The 18,565-nt window shown below is 44.2% G+C and overlaps 1 long non-coding RNA gene across 1 annotated transcript; it reads left to right on the plus strand.

The window, feature by feature from the left end:
- Positions 1–16,511: 16,511 nt before the first annotated feature.
- On the plus strand, positions 16,512–18,323 carry LOC124703800. Its single transcript, XR_007003305.1, has 2 exons — positions 16,512–17,817; positions 18,109–18,323. It is a non-coding gene; the product is annotated as an uncharacterized LOC124703800 (long non-coding RNA).
- The last annotated feature ends 242 nt before the right edge of the window (positions 18,324–18,565 follow it).

An 18,565-nucleotide genomic window follows, 5' to 3' on the forward strand; every position in this document is an offset into this window, starting at 1 on the left:
TAGTCCAGATAAATGAAACTAAAAAAAAGACTCAAAAAGGGAAAACGAGACACAGCTGCACCGAGATCTGGGAGGATATCGGACGGTTAGAAATGTGGCTGCCCGCCAATTGCAAAACAGATAGCTGTTTGTTAGGAAAAGTGTTGCTTAATTAGACCCAGAGAGGAAACTAACGATTGCCTTTTTCGGAATAAGAATGTCAAACCGTGCTTATCGCTTGATGAGAAGAGACAGCAGGATGTGGTTAACTACTTCGCTTTATCACCGTTCACATACCCCCGGACAAACTCTAGGCACGCACGTCTACTTCTGACGTTCTAGAATGTGGAAAATAAGAACGGAGAATACATATCTAGCGATTGAGCCTAATAACGGCTTTCACAATGAGTTGTATTCTACCACTCTATCCTAAATCAAATACGGAGTACATTATTTGTTGAGGGTTGTAGATAAGTTTAACGATTTTTGCCTTATATATGTATGAATGGGAATCGGATAGCTATATTTTTCACTCGGTGTAAGAGTTGTATCTTAGGTACACCCTCCGAGGCGCACTTCAAGGAAAAAATTGACAATTAATTTCATGAACAAAACAGGAGATATATGTCATAAAATGCATATCATTGGATTCATATTCAAAATATTTTTTCAATGATATAATTTTGTGACATATAATTTGTGTTTGTTGCTCAAATTAATGATCCTTAAATTACGTGTGTGTCTGTTAAACTGCGCAAAAGAAAGTAAGATAAAACACCAATTATTTTCCTAGCTAGCTAAAAAGTATCATATCGTCATTTTATCTATGATATTCTTCTCTGGAGTAGAGATGCAAGCTTCATATCTGGAGTTAGGGTTTTCATTCCTTTTTTTTTAGAGGAACCCATTTATTTATTTTTACTTTTTGAGTTTAAGCCGTCCAATTAGTGAGAAAATTTATTTCCTTTTTTACATGTCGCATTCCTGTCATTCTCGAATGCTATTAAGTATGCTTAAGATTTAAGGTTTGGTATCTAGTGCGAACTCCTTTTTTGGTGGTCAAAATTTACCCATTGTTTAGACTAGATGCCAATCTTTTAGCATGTCACTGTAAATAGGTGTGCGGTAGTTTTCCACTTGTAGTGAGGAGACTAGCCAGTTGAAACTAACTTTACCACAAAGCGTAGGACGGATCAGCAATTCAGCATTAGGATGATGGATAGAGTGGGCAATCACGTTTTAGCTAGCTGGCTAGCTTTGATCTGGGAATGACCAGATGCAATTAACTTCAGCGCCACCTAGCTTTTTGAGAAAGTTATAACGATAACCTCGTGATGGTACACCATTCCATACACGTACCGGAAGCAAGGGTTCCTTTTGGGGTACTTATCTAGAAAGTCATAATTAAGCCGTGATGAGAACAAATCTAGGATTGGATGGTCACAAGAATAGAGTTCAGCCCACCAGAGTTTAAACTCTAGCTTTAACACTTTAGTGTCTTATAAAGTTAAAATATTTTTTTAGTAGGAGGTGACTTTCCCGTCGATAGCAAGACGTTTCTTTGAACACAGTCTCTTGAAGATGCTTACAGAGATAGGGTATGTGTGCGTTCATAAAAGTGAGCATCTGATACTCTGTTTCGTAAAAGAGATATTTAAGCCGTGCTTAACTCACATGGTTAGTAGTCAACTTTTAGGAGAGAATTTCTCTTTTTATTGTCTAGTCGTTCATTTGTGGACACCAACTGCTGCATACTCCCTCCGTTCTGATTTAGTCTACATTCTAGAAAAAATGAGACAAATTAGTAGTGCATTTATTAGTACTACTTAGATATTTGAACAACCAATCCAAGCTACATTGAAAATAACAACATCCAATAAACAGAGTAAAACCATCTCGTTTTCAGTGTTGTTGTTGACTAAAAGCTAGAATGTAGAGTATTTCAGAACAAATTTTGGGGCTAGAATGTAGACTATTTCAGAACGGAGGGAGTATGTTGAAAATTCGTTAGTATTTATATCAAAGAATATTCAATCTCAAAAAGTAACATCCATATTAACAAACTTAATATATTTACAATATTAATATATTCCCTTTTTTCAAAAAAAATCAACCGACTTAAGAAAATTTGGACCCATTTCTCTCATGCTTGTCTTGAGCAAGATGTGGGTATCACTGACATATGAGAACATAATGAACAATGAGTAGCAAAGAATGTGTAGAAGAGAAGGATGCACAAGATCGTCATGACACCATCCAAGCTTTATACATTATTGCCATGCTGTTGTTGCGTGATCGACGAGTATGGCATAGAGGTTACCTCACGATGTGTAGAGAGAGAGAGAGAGAGAGAGAGAGAGAGAGAGAGAGAGAGAGAGAGAGAGAGAGAGAGAGAGAGAGAGAGAGATGTGGGCAAAAGGTGGGGAGCTACCAGAATGGTGATACACGAGTTACCCAGCTTCGAATCCCGCAAGGTGGCGAGTATCTACTGCTATAAATCACTATTAGGGCAACAAGTGCACGGTTACAATGATGAGATAATATTTTTAAGACCATGTGCCTCAAGGGCTCCTCAGATCTGGCTTATAAAGGCACCAAAGACCTAGGGTTTACATGGATGAGTCATAACCTTGCACTAGAAGTTCTATCATAATACTTCTTGTCGGACACGTGCAAGATTCCGCCTAGCATAAATCGTCACGGATCCGCCTAGATTCATCATGGTTGGATTATCCATCTTGATCAATTGGCAACTGGGCCACTCAGTTGGGCAACCACCATCTATGGGCCACCCGCATTTGTCGGAATAGAACTATGTCATGGATATACCATTTGGTATATCCCCAACAGTAGCCCTAAAGTTCTCTAAGATCCACATGTTTCTCCGCCTAGCTCAGGTCGCATCTTTTCTCCATCTTGTATCTTCAGGACGGAACAACAAAGAATCATGAAGGACTCCCAAAGTTATCTGAGTTCCGCCTAAATGCAAGGAGGAACTGCGTGTGCTTCCTCGAATCTAGCTCTAACAGTTATATACATGGAAATTACATCCAATGGTTACTCTGTAGAATTTGAATTTTTTCCATTCAAAGTTACCACGAACTAACCCAGAACAACACCGTAAAATACAGTGTTGCTATTCTTGAGCTGGGTTTCCGACAAGTACATCTTTTTCAGGGTTCCAATGTACATGATATTGATGCTACTTCTACCATCCATGAGGTACTTTGTGAACTTGGAACCATCAATCATAGGATTCACAACCATGGCATAACATCCAGGCGGAGGAGACTGTACGGAGGTGCATTTAGTAGATGCTGCTCAAGCTCAGTCCAGTTGACTTGTGAAGTGTTCCAATTCATGTAGGTATGGGGAGTAGGCAGTGGAGGAGGTCCAGACTCGCCACCAATCTTGTGGAGAATGGGCCTCTAATTGAGCATCTTGAGCATTCCTCCCTCGAAAAAGTGGAATTCACTTCACAATTAATAATGATGAAGCTTAGTTAGTTTATCCTTCAATAGCACCAAGAAACACAGTGTGTCGTGCTCAGGGGGTGCCTATGCCAAACCCTAGTAAATGGCAGCCCATCTCTCTCCTCCTCCCCTCCCAATCTTCTTGTCGCTACTGGATGATGATGGTATACAAAGCCCGTTTTGAAGGAGGGTGGTGGCAGTCCTGGGTTCTTTCACACCGCAAGAGGTGTAGGTCTTGTTTGGCACATGCTTGCGGAATAATGGCACATGAAAATTGGCGAAGACCTAGTGGTGTGAAGGCTAAGATCTCAGCAATGACTTGACAACCCGTGACTGTATGTGTAACGGACGAGGCTATCACTTCAGATTCGGTGCCTCAAAGATGGCGAAACATCACTACACATTGACTAGAGGGTGGTTCATATGCAATGTTCAATGTTAAACGAAAGTTTGTTCCTTTTCGTAAGTTGTAACTACCTTTTTCCTACAACACCCGAAGCGTGCAAGAGTAAATTTAGAGAAAGTAAATGAGTTGGGAAAATGGTTTGCAAACACAGAGATGTATCTTGAGGTACAAATAGTTGGTGATATCCTTCGTCCTCGTATGACATGATTAGGGCACAATCTTCCAAATGAAATAAAGTCAGTCCTTGGTTACCGAGACCAGCCTATATCTCTCCTTGAGCTAGGACACCAAGTAATGAGCAACCACTAAGTGTAGATATTTGCACATAGTAGGAATTCTCTAGCCTTCACAAGCTTCTTAGCTCCTTCACATCACACTATAAAGGTTTTCAAGTAATTTTCTAGCCGGCTTGGAGGTGCACACCCTTTAACATGTAACAACACTTGACTGGCACTCGGATCTAGAAGCTCTTGCAAAGATATCACAAATATATTGTTCTAAACCGCCATACATCTCAAAGGATTTGAGTGGAAAAGTAAGAGGTAGGTGAAGTTTTTGCTCAGGCAAGGGTTTTATCTATTCTCGACTTGCACATTTTTTTCACGGAACATGATGGGGTGTATATAGGTAAAGATGGAAATCCGTTAGTTACTCGAAAATGTATTAAGCCCGAAACTTCTGGTCAATGAAATCAATAGTACTAGACTAGTTCAAAATTTGAACAGTCCAGCGGGAAACTCAAATTCCTGGAGGCACCGAACGAATTCTCAAGGGTATAATACTAGATCGCCTCAGAAAAAGGACATAACCTGAAGGTACTAGGAAGGAGTGCTCGGAGGTTCTGGTGTGCATGGCATCTAGTTGTTGTCCTAGGAATCTAAATGTTCGGTAGATATGGGAGAAAATGAACTTTGTGATTCTGGAACTAACGGAATAACCGCGGAAAAGAGTTGGAACAAAAACTGCTAAGTCTCTACTTGGAGGTTCCACCTAGAATTCACCTGATAGTGCCTAGCCTATACCGTAGACTTACGGGACGAGAACACTTGAAGGGGCAGTGGTTCCAACAGTATACAGACTTGGTAGTACCCAAATAGATATAGACACTCCTTATGTCGGTTACCCTAGGTCCCCGCCTCCGCTCCGGCGATTCCGGATCCTAGATTTTCTCGACAATTTCTGGCCGGCGGCGATCCCCACGCCCTCTGGTCCTTCCTCTCCACCACACTTTGCCCTCTCCGTGTTCCCCTCCCTCTGCTGAGAGCTGCAGTTTACGTGCGAGTTCGGGGCGATCACGGGGCAGACCTTGGTCAGTCGCCCGCCCTTGGCTCCGTGTTTCCTGTTTTGCGATCGCAGATCGACGATGACTGGAAAGGACAAACTGTTGGTGCAAGATCTCGCCGATGGGTCTAGTGCCGATCGGAATTTGGCGATCGCTCCAAAGGATCTGCCCAACCCCAGGGTCTCGTCAGGCAGTTCTCAGTCCGCGACTCCCGCCGGTGTCGGAGGTGTTGCAGATATGCTGGGCCGTCTCCAACTCACCACCCAGGAATCCACGCCTTTTGTCCTGGATGATGGAGCAGACATCCTGGATGCCCCAGAGTGGGCTTTGATCGGGAAGGTATTGGCACCAAACACACTTCATATTTCCACAATCAAATCAGCTCTTCGGTCTGCGTGGGGTAACCCCAAAGGGCTTGAGTTCCGTCCGATGGGCGCCAATATATTCCTTGCTGAATTTGCCAACGAGGCTGACAAGACTAGGGTTCAGGATGGTACTCCGTGGACGGTGGGCAACCACTGCGTGATTCTCAACGTGTGGGATCCAAGAGTGAACCCTGCTGATGTTGAGTTCAATGAGCTAGCGGTCTGGGCGAGAATTCTGAAACTTCCTTTTGGGCTCATGAATGATCATCGGGGGAAAGATTTTGCTAGCCGGCTGGGCAAAATTGAAAGGATGGTTGTTGATGAGAAGGATCGAGCTTGGGGTGAATATCTGCGAGTTCGTGTCCTGATTAAGGTGCAGGAGCCATTGATTCGGTGTTTGTCGGTTTTTTCACAAAGCCGTCAGGTGACTGATCATTACAGTGTGATGTATGAGCGTATGCCAACTTTCTGTTTCTCGTGTGGCCTGATTGGGCACTCGTCATTGAGCTGCCCGACGCCTGCAGAAAGAGATGAGGATGGCCTTCTGCCTTATCATGGGCCTAAGCTGTGTGTTCCAGATGATCGGAAGAAGAAACAAGCTGGAGCAAGTTCGAACCAAAACTCCTTTTCTAGTGGACAGGGGCTGGCCGGGGTGGCCAATATTCTCAGCCGCGATCAGCGACTGAGCGTCCAGGTCGTGACAAAGACAAGGGTGAGTTTAACTCGCCGACAAAGCCCAAGAAGCCGAGGGCTAGGAAGGCCAAGGACACTAGTGTGGATGATGGCAACAAATCGGTAACAACCAGGGCTGGGGGTTTGCAGATCAGTGGTCAGAAACGTAAGGAGTACAGGCCTAAGAGCACTCCTACTCTACTTCTCCAAGGTGCAGATCCCATAAACCCCACCGCGTGTCCTGCTGTTACAGAGGTGGGTGGTGAAGATGGTGTAGCAGACTCTAGTGCAAATAAGAAGCACAAAGTAGATGTGCAGAAGGAAGATCGATTGGCGGATCAGGCGGAGGCTGCCATGCAGCCCCGCCAGACGCAATGAGTCTGCTATGTTACAACTGCCGAGGTTTGGGGTCGGACTCGGTAGTTGGTGAGATCCGCTGGCTAGTGCGGACTTTTCGCCCCTCCTTCCTCTTCTTGTCAGAAACGAAGATGAAGGACACCAGAGCTCAGAACTTCATGTGGACCTTGGGTTTTTCTGGTAGTATTGCAGTCAGCAGTGTGGGCCTCAGTGGGGGTCTCGCTTTATTTTGGTTACCTCAATACACGGTGGAGCTCAAGGGTTTCAATGCACATTGCATTGATGTGAGAGTTTCTTCGGAGAACTGTGTACCGTGGAGGGCTACCTTTGTTTATGGTGAAGCTCGACGTGAGATGCGACATGAGTTTTGGTCTCTTATGCGTCGGCTTAGGACAGAATGGAATGGACCCTGGATATGTTGTGGTGACTTCAATGAAGTACTTCACCAAGAGGAGCATTGTGGAGTGGCCGAGAGATCGGCAGCGCAAATATCTCAGTTCAGGGATTGTCTTGATGATTGTGGCCTTGTTGATCTAGGATTCAGTGGACCGAAGTTTACGTGGAGCAATCGTCAAGATGAGGATCATCATGTCAAGGTTCGGCTTGACCGAGCGGTGGCCAACAGTGCTTTTTCAGATGTGTTTCCAGGAGCATGGGTTGAAAATATCATCACGACGGCTTCTGACCATCTGGCGATCTCCATCTCCCTCTCACATATCTCTAACGAAAGCCATAGGCCGATCTAGCAAGGCTTTCGGTTTGAGGCAGCCTGGATCCGGGCGCCGGACTATAGAGAGACGATGGAAAGGGCTTGGGTCGAAGGAAGCGCGGAGATGGGCTCTCTACACTCGACCTGGTCCACTTTGCAAAGTGTTGCTGCCTCGTTAAAAAAGTGGGGGCGAGATTGTTTTGGTGTTGTCAAGTCAAAAATTGTCAAGTTGGAACGCAAATTGAAGTCTATGCGTATGAATATGGTGGACTGTACTTTGGCTGACATTCGTTTAGTAGAGAGGGAACTCTGTGAACTATTCGAACGAGAGGAAATCATGGCACGCCAACGATCACGTGTGGACTGGCTCAAGGAAGGGGACAGGAATACGTCTTTCTTTCATGCTAGGGCCTCGGCACGGAAAAGGGCAAATAAGATCAAGCATTTGGTCCGTGAAGATGGGTCTCGCTGTGATGATTTGGAAGATATTAAAGAGATGGTTCAGAGTTTTTATGGGGGCTTATTCACTTCAGAACCATCGACTTCCATCGCTGCTGTTCTTGATTCGATACCTTGCAAGTTCACTGCCGAGATGAATGCAGATCTTACTCGGGAGTACACAAATGAGGAAATCAAAACAGCTCTGTTCCAGATGGGCCCGACAAAGGCGCCGGGTCCTGACGGTTTTCCGGCACTCTTTTATCAAACACATTGGGATTTCTTTGGTGATGAAATTTGTCGAGCTGTTTGGAGTTTCTTGGAAGGGGGAGCTATTCCTGATGGTTTTTGTGACTCCATTATTGTCCTGATACCCAAGTTAACTAACCCTGTCCATTTGAAGAATTTCAGGCCTATTAGTCGGTGTAATGTGTTGTACAAGATTGCATCCAAAGTACTAGCTAATAGACTGAAGATCATTTTGCCCGTGATTGTTTCTGAGAATCAGAGTGCCTTTGTCCCAGGCCGTCTCATTACAGATAATGCCATCATTGCATATGAGTGCCTGCATACAATCAAGAAACAGCGGTCGAAGAGGCCTTTTTTTGCGTTGAAGGTGGATATGATGAAGGCCTATGACCGCGTTGAGTGGAACTATCTGGAAGGTTGTCTACTGAAGTTGGGCTTCTCCCCTACCTGGATTTGTACGGTTATGCGTTGTGTCACCTCAGTCAAGTATGCTGTCAAGGTGAATGGGGAGCTGACCCAACCAGTGGTTCCAACAAGGGGTATCAGGCAAGGGGACCCTATAAGCCCCTACCTCTTTCTTCTCTGTACCGAAGGATTGTCTTGTCTTCTGCAACAAAAGGAGCGCCAAGGTGAACTGCAAGGTATAAAAAATGGCCGACTTGGACCTCCTATATCACACCTATTGTTTGCAGACGATAGTATTTTCTTCGCACGCAGTGATACAAGAAGTGTTGATGCACTTCACAGTACCCTGGACATGTTTTGTGAAGGGTCAGGGCAGAAAATTAATAGAGAGAAGTCGGCCCTTTTCTTTGGTGCTCGCTGCCCGGAGGCTGTCAAATCTGCGGTCATGCAAAAGTTGGAGATCCAAACCGAGGCTCTTAATGACACTTACCTGGGCATGCCTACCGATGTGGGTCGATCACCTGTTAGTATCTTCAGGTTCCTCTATGATCGCATGTGGAAGAGGATTAATGGTTGTTCGGATAGACCAATGTCCAGAGCTGGTAAGGAGGTCTTCTTGAAGTCGGTTATCCAAGCCATTCCAGCATATGTTATGAGTTGTTTCCAAATACCAATTGCTCTCTGCGAAGAAATGAGGAAAATTATTTCTAACCACTGGTGGGGAATAGAAAATGGAAAGAAGAAAATGCATTGGAGATCTTGGCATTGGCTCACAACGCCGAAGACACTTGGGGGTATGGGTTTTCGCGACATGGAATTGTTCAATAAGGCGATGTTAGCACGACAAGGGTGGAGATTGCTCACTGATCCTTCATCTCTGTGCGCTCGTGTTCTTAAGGGAAGATATTATCCCACTTGCGATTTCTGGGAGGCACATTCGCCACGTTCTGCTTCGTACACATGGCGGAGTATATTGTTTGGTCGTGAGCTACTCAAGGAAGGTGTACGTTGGGGTATTGGCGATGGCAACTCAACGAGAATTGAGTCTGACAATTGGATACCTGGAGTATCTCCTTCGATGCTGAAACCTTCCGTTCCTCTGCTTGAAAATCAGTTGGTGAGCTCTCTGATCCTGGAAGACAGGCGGGCTTGGGATGCTGACCTGGTCCGCACTGTTTTTTCAGAGGATGATGCAAAGAAGATTCTCCAGGTTCCTATCAGCCGTTTTGGTGGCGAGGACTTTGCCTCTTGGCCACACACTCGTTTTGGATGCTACACAGTCAAGTCAGGATATAACCTTGCTCGCATATGCAAGTTTAGTGAACAACGTAGTATCACTGGTGGTGGTCTCTCATCTAGTACTGAAGGAGATGCGAAACTGTGGAAGGCATTGTGGGCTATCAAAGCGCCTGGGAAGATGAAGATCACACTGTGGCGTTTCGCCCACGACTGTCTCCCATGTGGCCATCAGCTTCAGAAGCGGCAAATACCGGCAAGGTCTGATTGTGTTTTTTGTGGACGTCATGAAACAATTGAACATGCCCTTCTGTTCTGCCAATTTGCCCGCGAGGTGTGGGATGCTGTCCGCAATGTGCACCTAATTGATCTCCAACGTAAACACTTCACCTCATCTCGGGTGTGGACTTTGGACTTCCTGGACCGGTGCAAGGATATGGAGGCGACAGCGATGCTTGTGACTTTGTGGCATATCTGGGATGCAAGAAACAGTGCCCGAGAGAGCGATCAAATGGTGCATCCTAGAGTGGTGGCCGACAAGGTGTTAGCGTACATTCAGATGATTGCTACGCATCTCTACAAACCGCCTACCAGTCATAGGCGTGAGACCAATTCGTCAATACTCAGATGGTCTCCGCCGCCTTTTGGTACGGTTTTGATTAATGTGGATGCCGCGATCTGTTCTGAAACTCGTCGAATGGGCGTGGGTGTTGTGATCCGAGACCACAATGGACAATGCTTGGCTGCCTGCAGTGAGTATATTGCGGAGGTCACTTCACCCGAGGTTTGCTGAAGCGCTGGCTCTTAGGCGAGCGGTCAGTTTTGCTCAAGACGAGGGTTTTGGAAGGATAATCATCAATTCTGATTGCCTTTCCGTGGTGAATCGATTGAATGCGTTGGAGCAGGACCGTTCTCTTATTGGCCCGGTGATACATGACATCAAGAATCTGGCGGCCTCCTTCTCCTCCTGTTCTATCAAACATGTTGTGCGAGGTTTAAATGTTCCTGCTCATATTTTAGCTAAGTCGAGTTTTGCTTTAGGCCCTGTTGTGTGGCGTGGTGTGTCACCGGACTGCATCCAGGAGGCTCTTTGTAATGACATTATGATTATGTGATCAATAAAGCACTAATTCCTATCAAAAAAAAAAAGATATAGACACATATGGGTCTTTTTTACTTGTCACTATCTAAATTTGAGAATCAAAGATACCATGAAAAGTTTGTGCAGATGACTTAAGTCATCTGGGAGTGGGTTGCAAGGCTACGTCAATGGTTTTGACATTTCCGTTTGGGAAACTAGGCAGCGTGTTGCGGTCATGTCTACCTATCGTGTGATGAAGATCACACCAGTGTTTTGTGTGTGCGTGACTGTTGGAGTTTCCTTGAACAGAAAATGTAGGAGGCAGCAAATGATCTTAATTAAGGCTTGTTACTTGTGTGTGGCAATGCCGTGTTTATGCGTTGTTTTCTTGTAGAAAGTTCTATTTGGAGCCTACCCGGACTTGCTGCCCAACCCAGGTTTTTCTTTGAATGGTTACACCCCGTGATGGTAGTGCTTGCTAGGGTTGAAAATGAAAGGGAAACTTTCCGTCCGTTTTCGAAGAAAAAGGAAATGGAGAGCAAAAAAGAGAAAAGGAAATGGCATTTTGCAGAAAACGAAAGGAAACGGAAGAATCATAAAAGGAAATGGAAATGAAAACGAGGGAGCTGTTTCCGACGGAAACAAAAACGGCAAAGGGAATTCCGGATAAACAAATATGAAACGATTCCGCAAATGTAACCTAGAGAGGCCCATGTTCTTGGTAGGCCTACATTTACACATGAAACTAGGCCTGCAGGCCACCTACTAATTATAGATAGCCGCCTACAGTCCTAACGACTCATCTCTGTTTGGGACGATTCCACAAGACCTAGTCCCAACTCCCAAGCGATCGCAGCGATCACGACTTCTTCCTACAAGACGAGCGATCAGGCGGCCAAGCGACTGCCCACGAACAGTCTTAGTGTCGACACAAAAATATTTATGTGAACTTGCGCTTGTCTGAGTGTTAAACTATATCTGTTACTCCCTCCATCACTAAAAGGATGTCTTAACTTTGTTAAATTTTGGATGTATCTACATACTAAATTGGGTCTAGATACATCCAAATTTGGACAAAGTTGAGACACCCTTTTAGTGACGGAGGTAGTACTTTATGTTGAATTGCCGCTTGTTGAAGTTGAGTGATATTCCTTGTTTTATTGTCTACTTCATTATACGTGCCTTTTCGGTATACAAACCAAGGTAATATACCACCATTTTATTGTGACGAATATTCATTTTCGTAACGTATCCGTCCCGTATCCGCTCCATATTCATCTCCGGTGATTTTCGTTTCCATATTCTTTTCCGGGGTTTCCGATTTCCTTTTCGATTCCGTTAAGATAGGCGGAAACAAAAATGATAAGACATATTTCCGTCCGTTTCCGTTTCGTTTTCAACCGCGCCTTTCCATCTTGGATGCGTCATTGTTTTCACAATCAGCAAAGCATATATATGCTCCTGCTACCCAAGAAAAATATTTTAATATATTTAAAAAATATGAACAAAAATTTAGTTTGTATATGTTGATATTATATGTGTGCACGCCAAGTTTCGTGGAAAACAGACATATTTTATGTTATGTGTAAAAAAGATTAAGAAATATCCTATGAAAAACTTTTTCTAAGCACCAAAATTTGTATTTTTTAAAATACAACATACAAAATGTCGGTTTTCGCGAAACGGCTTTATAAGCACATAATATCGAGAAGTACACGTTAAATTTTTGTTTGATTTTTTTAAAAAAAATTAAACTACCTTTAAAAATTATTTCAAAAACCAGAAGCACATGCTCCTGGGTGCAAAAACACATCGTCCCCGGTTGTGTGCATTTTCTATGTCTAGATCGGCTTTTAACAAAAATTTTGACGATGATGGGCTTTCAACATTGTGTTGTATCATATGAGAATCTCTATGTTAACTCTGGATGACGGCAAGTACACCTTTTCTTTGACAACATGTTATATGATTTGTTTTTTGCGAGAACCAGTATAGGATTAGTCGGTTAGACAGGAAGATTTTTGCAATAACTCACAATCTCAAGCACACATGGACACATTCTATCGTGACATTCACACATCCATCAAATGCGAAACAAGGAAAGATCTGGATGCCATTCCTCTGTAAGCACCAGTTGAACGGACGGGGCTTGCATGCGGCCTGCTCAATTGCTCATGCGCCCATCCGTGCGGCGCCATGGTTCCCTAATCATCCAACGGTTTCGTTTCTTTTGCTCCCCCACCTATCCCTTTCTATGTAAAAAAAAGTCGCAAATACTATCTTAAGAGCATGTCCAACAGAACCCTCAAACTGGTCAAACCCTCAAAATAACTGCCAGTTTGAGGGTTGAGGCAAAAAATAAAAAAAGGCGCAGATCAGAACCCTCAAAACTGTAAACCCTCAAAAAATTTTGCAGGCCGAACCCTCAACTTGGACCCCAACCTGCAGCAGTGAGGGTTCGTAGCAAATTTCCAGGTCGAGCCCTCACCCGGTCAAACCCCACGCGCGCGAGGGATTTTTCCCAACTGCTCCCGCCCCGCCCCCTTCCATCCGCGCCGCCGGCGCCCGCCGCCGGCCATGGAGGCCGGCCAGCCCCCGGCGACCCTCTCCGTGCCGCCCGTCGCCGTCTCCGCCCCCGGCCCCGCCCCCAACGCGCCCGCGCCCGCCCCCGGCCCCGCCCGCGCCTCGACCGATGCCGCGGTGGCGGCGATGGTCGCCGCGACCCACGTCGGGCAAAACGGAGGCGGGCGGGCACCCACCTCTCGCCGGCGACCTCCTCCGCGCCGCCCGCCCCCGTCCCCGCCCCCAAGAAGGCCAAACCGGCCGCGCCCGCCCCCGCCCCCAAGCCGGCTCCCCCGCCCCGCGCTCCTCTAATACATGTCTCAGTATGCACGTCCGTCCATCGACATCCTCCGCGATGCTGAGGGCCAATGGGTCATCGGGATGCTGATGGCCGGCGACCTCCATGCCATCGAGAACAGGGACACGACCTGAGAGGCTGAGAAGACAAGATGGAGCCATGGAGGCTGCTAGTTCGTCACCGAGTTTGCAAGCTATGCTCCGGCGGCCGGAGTAATAACGGCGTCGTGGCCGGGACTTCATCGCCTTGGCTCGCTAAGCAAGGTTGCCGCCGTGCCTAATCTCACCCATCCAAATAACCAACATCATTTGTGATCAAATTACGGAATGGTGACTAGCCAGATCTTGCGTTGTTCCTGGAGGCAAAATTAAAATACACTCGACAGAGTCCAAGTTCAATCTTCCCCAGGCTCTGCAGCGGCAGCAATGAAACACTTTTTCCGTGAGACAGCATCAGAAAAAATCGAGATAATAGATTGAGGGACAACGTCGAAACATCATTTTTCGGCTATTCAAATTTGAAATCATAATTATGTAAAGATTGTATGAAGCGTGTTACCCGATGATCTCCATCGAGCCCGCATAGACATATATATATATATATATATATATATATATATATATATATATATAGAGAGAAAAGCTTTTCTATTTTGTGTCTCCATAGAGGTGGCAATCATCACTCTTGAGGTTGCTTTGAGATTCGTTTTGGTGCCATGTGCCACTTTCTCCAACATATATTTCTTGTGTTTAGTTGTGGCTTTGGGTATTTCCTCTTTGGGATGGGTTAGGTCCACACCCTGCCAACTTTATAGACCTAGACCTGCCCCTCTCTACTCGAGTAAAAATATGTTGCAGCCTCGATTTTTGATCCGGTCAAGTGCCTTTTAGCCTTTTTCTGTCAGCAACTATAGATTTCCTTCCGTGACCACCAGGACACCATCCCTCGTGATACTTCTGGCCGTGGCCAAGTCGTACCAGTCCCCCACACCTCTTTCTCATCTCCTCCACAGTCCCAATCGTAACCAAGCAGGACAACCACACCCATCGACTCCGGCATGCGCCATCCCAACTCCGGCTACCCTCCCCTCCATTTAGCAGTGTTTCCTCTCCCCTTCACAGCTAGGGGCGCTGCTTCTCCCCTTCACCGTGTCCCCGTCCAAGCTGGGCGACCCGGGCCGACATGAGTCCCCAATCCCCATCGCCACACGAGTCGGCGCTGCCACGCCGGGGTCCCCTGCCACCGTACCCATGGCCGTGCGTCGCCTAATGCCCGCTGCTCTGCCATGTTTTGCCGGCGACGCCCGTAGATTGCAGTCTTGGGTAGGAAGAGGGCTGGATCTTGATTAAGTTTCTTTGTGTCCCCTTTTTCTATAGTTTGATCTTCTTGTGGTTATAAGGCAGACAATTTCTGTATGAGCTGCTCCAATATGTTTCAAGTTTGGGAAAATGCATAGAAGAGGAATTTCCGTCCATCTTATTTCTTGTCTAGTATGCACCGTTCTGGTATGCAGGCTAATTGGTTGCTTTGTGCTTTTATAGATCCGTTTAGATTGCTTTGGATTAATCAGTCCTGTGTGCAATACGTCACCAGTTTGAGGCCTAGCTAGACACTATTAGAAGAAGGCATTGGTCACGTTTGTGTAGAAGTACCAGGTCGCGGGTTGCAGCTCTTTGATGCCTGCACAGACGCACTACTTGTTGACAGAATTTGACCTCACTGCCTTCCAATATGCAAGTCGTTTTTCTTCAGTTTAGCATCTTTATACTTCTCTCTTCTTTTCTTGTTTTCCTTAAATATTTAATTTCGATGGATGTTAGAGCAAATTCTTCAACATGCTTTTTTTTAGATAGATGTGTTCCTTTCTCCATTTTCTGAACGGAGCACCGTTTGGTTTTAAACAGAGCAACTTTTGTTAATGTACTGACACATTTAGATGATCAGCTAATACAAGCTGACACTCAGTCTACTGAGCGAAATCTAGTACATAATGGCTACATAGGTGGAATTAATACTAGAGCCAATATTAATATACAGGTTGGTGTAACTCTAGAATTTCTCAATGTTATACCTGGCATGGCCTCATGAAGGCTGATGATGTTTTCTTTAAATAGAAACCTTCGACCAAAACATCTGGAAGCTGAAGTTTTCACAGCTTAAATTTTCAGTGTTCGACTCATGCTAGGTAATGTTCGACATACAAACTTCTGTCTCCTGATATTATAAGCATATAACTGCACATGCACCGTTTTGATCTATGTCTGGAACCATTTGTCAAACACACAGGCACCATTTTATCTTTGCCTAGAACCATTTGTCAAACACATAGGCACCTTTTTAATCTTTGCCTAGAATAATGAAAATTAATACATCTTGAAAAATGGGCTCCGTTTCATCTTTTTGTTTGAAAAGATTTCAGGCACGTTAACTTCAGGATGTGTCAACTAATTTCAGGCACGTTAATTTCTTCTTTTTTCCTTTTTTTGACAACATTTTTTAGATCCATTGATTCTACGCTCCTGTAGATTTAGATTTGGGGTAAGTTGTACAAGCAGCGTTGTTTATTAAGGCAGGCTCTTTTCAAAAGATTGTAGGTATGCTAATTCAAGCGACTCTTTTCGGCTGATTCTGCGCTCTTTTTCCAGAAAAGGGGTGCCGATGATTTCAAATGGGATCATTTTTCTGTTTTCACTTTCTTATATGAATGTCCAGGGTTCCTTTTAATGCACCGTCTAAGAATCTTTTTGTGGTTTGATCTGGTGTAAAATGATGCCGCTGAAGATTATTACTTCATTTGTTGTTGACCCTTTTTGTTTGTACCCAATTTTATCCCCTGATTTTTTTTCTTGAAAATGTAATTTCGGTGAATGTTAGAGCAAGTTCTTGAACATGCATATTTTTAGATAGATCCGTTCCTTCCTCCATTTTCTGAATGGAGCACCATTTGCTGTACGGTTTTGGTAGATTTACTTTGGATTAGTCAGTTGCGTGTGCATTAATCTCTGATTTGAGGCCTAGCTAGACACTGTTAGAAGAAGGCATGGATCACGTTTGTGTTGAATTTTCAGGTCGATGATTGCAGCTCTTTGATGCGAGAACAAACGCACTACTTGTTGATGGAATTTGGCCTCACTTCTTTCTTGCTTTCATTGTCAACAAGCACAAACATTTGCTGCTGCTTCTGAATATTCATCAACAAGCACCGAATGAAATTGTACCGAGCACCCTTTCGTGATTCAAATAGGCACCAAAGAATCTCAAATGGGCTCCTTTTCCAATTCATTCAATGTATGGGAAAAATTGAGTGGATATCTTGGTGTTCATGGCATATATTTTAGACACTTTCTAAGTGGATCCTCGTATGTTAATTCAGTTTATTATAGATAGAAATAACATGTGTGCCATATGCTTAATATGTGTGCACAGTTTAGACCGTTAGGGGCACCAAATTTAACAACATTGAAGGGTCTGCAGTACTTGAGCTGTGTTTGAACTTTAGCTGTGCTTGTCTTTTAATTAATTGAACTCAAAGAATGGTTAGTTCAGTTCATGTATTTTCTCTACTTGATATCAGTAGTTCAGAACCATAATTTGTTTGTGATGACATGTTTCTCTTAATATGTGACTTAATTATGACTGGAAGTGCTGAAAAATGGGCTGGTAAGAATAACTTCGCAATGTTTAATCATGGTTCACACGAATATCTGCTAGTTAAGGGAAAACATTAGTTTTATCTCAGTTCACTCCGCACTTTGAATATGGCACCGTTTAGAAATGCACTGAGCACCATTCATGCCAATGAGCAGGCTCTTTTCTATTTAGTGTAAGGCACCACTTGTTCAAATAATGGATGAAGTAGGAAATTGTATTTCCTGAAATAGATTTCAGACATTTTCTTAGTGAATTCTCACATGTGATACATATGTGTGCGCTATTTTTTTTCCTAAATTCTTGTTTGACATATTTCCAAATTTAACAGCCTCCAAGGGTCTGTAGTTATATTGATGTTTTAACTCTAGCTGCGCTTTAATTAATTGAATTGAACAGTTCTCTGGTTGATAATTAGGTCTATGTTTATTTTATTGAAATGATCGAGACATATCAGTACTACAATGATTATCATTTGGCTGGTGATCCTTTGATTGCGTTTGCAGAACTGGAGATAATAATTTGTCCGGACTAATGGCAGCTAGGTAAGCAGATTGGGAAGGCACCTTTGTGAAATAAGGCATGCGCCCTGTATCGCCTTAGTCTGAGCTTGCACATGTATTGAGCTTCTGAGCTTGCACAGAGCATGCTGATCACGTGAGTATCATTTGTCCCTTTTGTTTGTCGCTCCAGAGACCTTGTCGCCAGGCACCACATGTTTGGATTATGCTCCTTCTGTACTTTACAAGACACCACAGACCAAGATCATTTTCTATGCAAAACACAGTTAAAACTTTTGAGTATATGTCTAATCCAGGAGCACCATCTTGTGTCTATTAGTTGTATACTTTTTTTCTTAATTATCAGCAAGCGTTAGCTTCTGCTAATTGTATTTTTTTCCAATTCTCGATTCAATTAGCATTACTGACTAACATCTCTTTTGTGCAGCTGTCCAGGATGATACAGCTGGGAGATGACGTTTAAAATCACAAGCCTATCTTAGTAACACCGGTTCTGCCTCTCCAGCACTGAATTTTCAGTTTAGTTGGTGAGAATAGTTGAGATTTCTCCTTCTCTATGATTTTCTTTTTTATTTCCAATTTCTTTTATTTGAATGACACATATTTTGTGGTTTGATTTGGTGTAAAAAGATCATTTGTATCGTGATGAGCGGTATCGGGCTGAGGAACGGCCGCGCGGGCGCCGTCCACAAGCGACTTAATGAATTTTGTTAGCCAAAGCATGCGTGCTCTGCAACTAACGAAAAAAATACAAGGGTTCATTTGAACCATCACGGATCTGGCACGCTCGCATGGCACCATCAGGCATGGACAAAAAGTTTTCTGGCATGTCCAGGTTTCACGGAAAGGCTGTTGAATGCAAACAAAATCATGTTCAGACTAGG

This window comes from Lolium rigidum, chromosome 3, assembly GCF_022539505.1.
Source record: "Lolium rigidum isolate FL_2022 chromosome 3, APGP_CSIRO_Lrig_0.1, whole genome shotgun sequence".
NCBI classification, from domain to species: Eukaryota; Viridiplantae; Streptophyta; class Magnoliopsida; order Poales; family Poaceae; genus Lolium; species Lolium rigidum.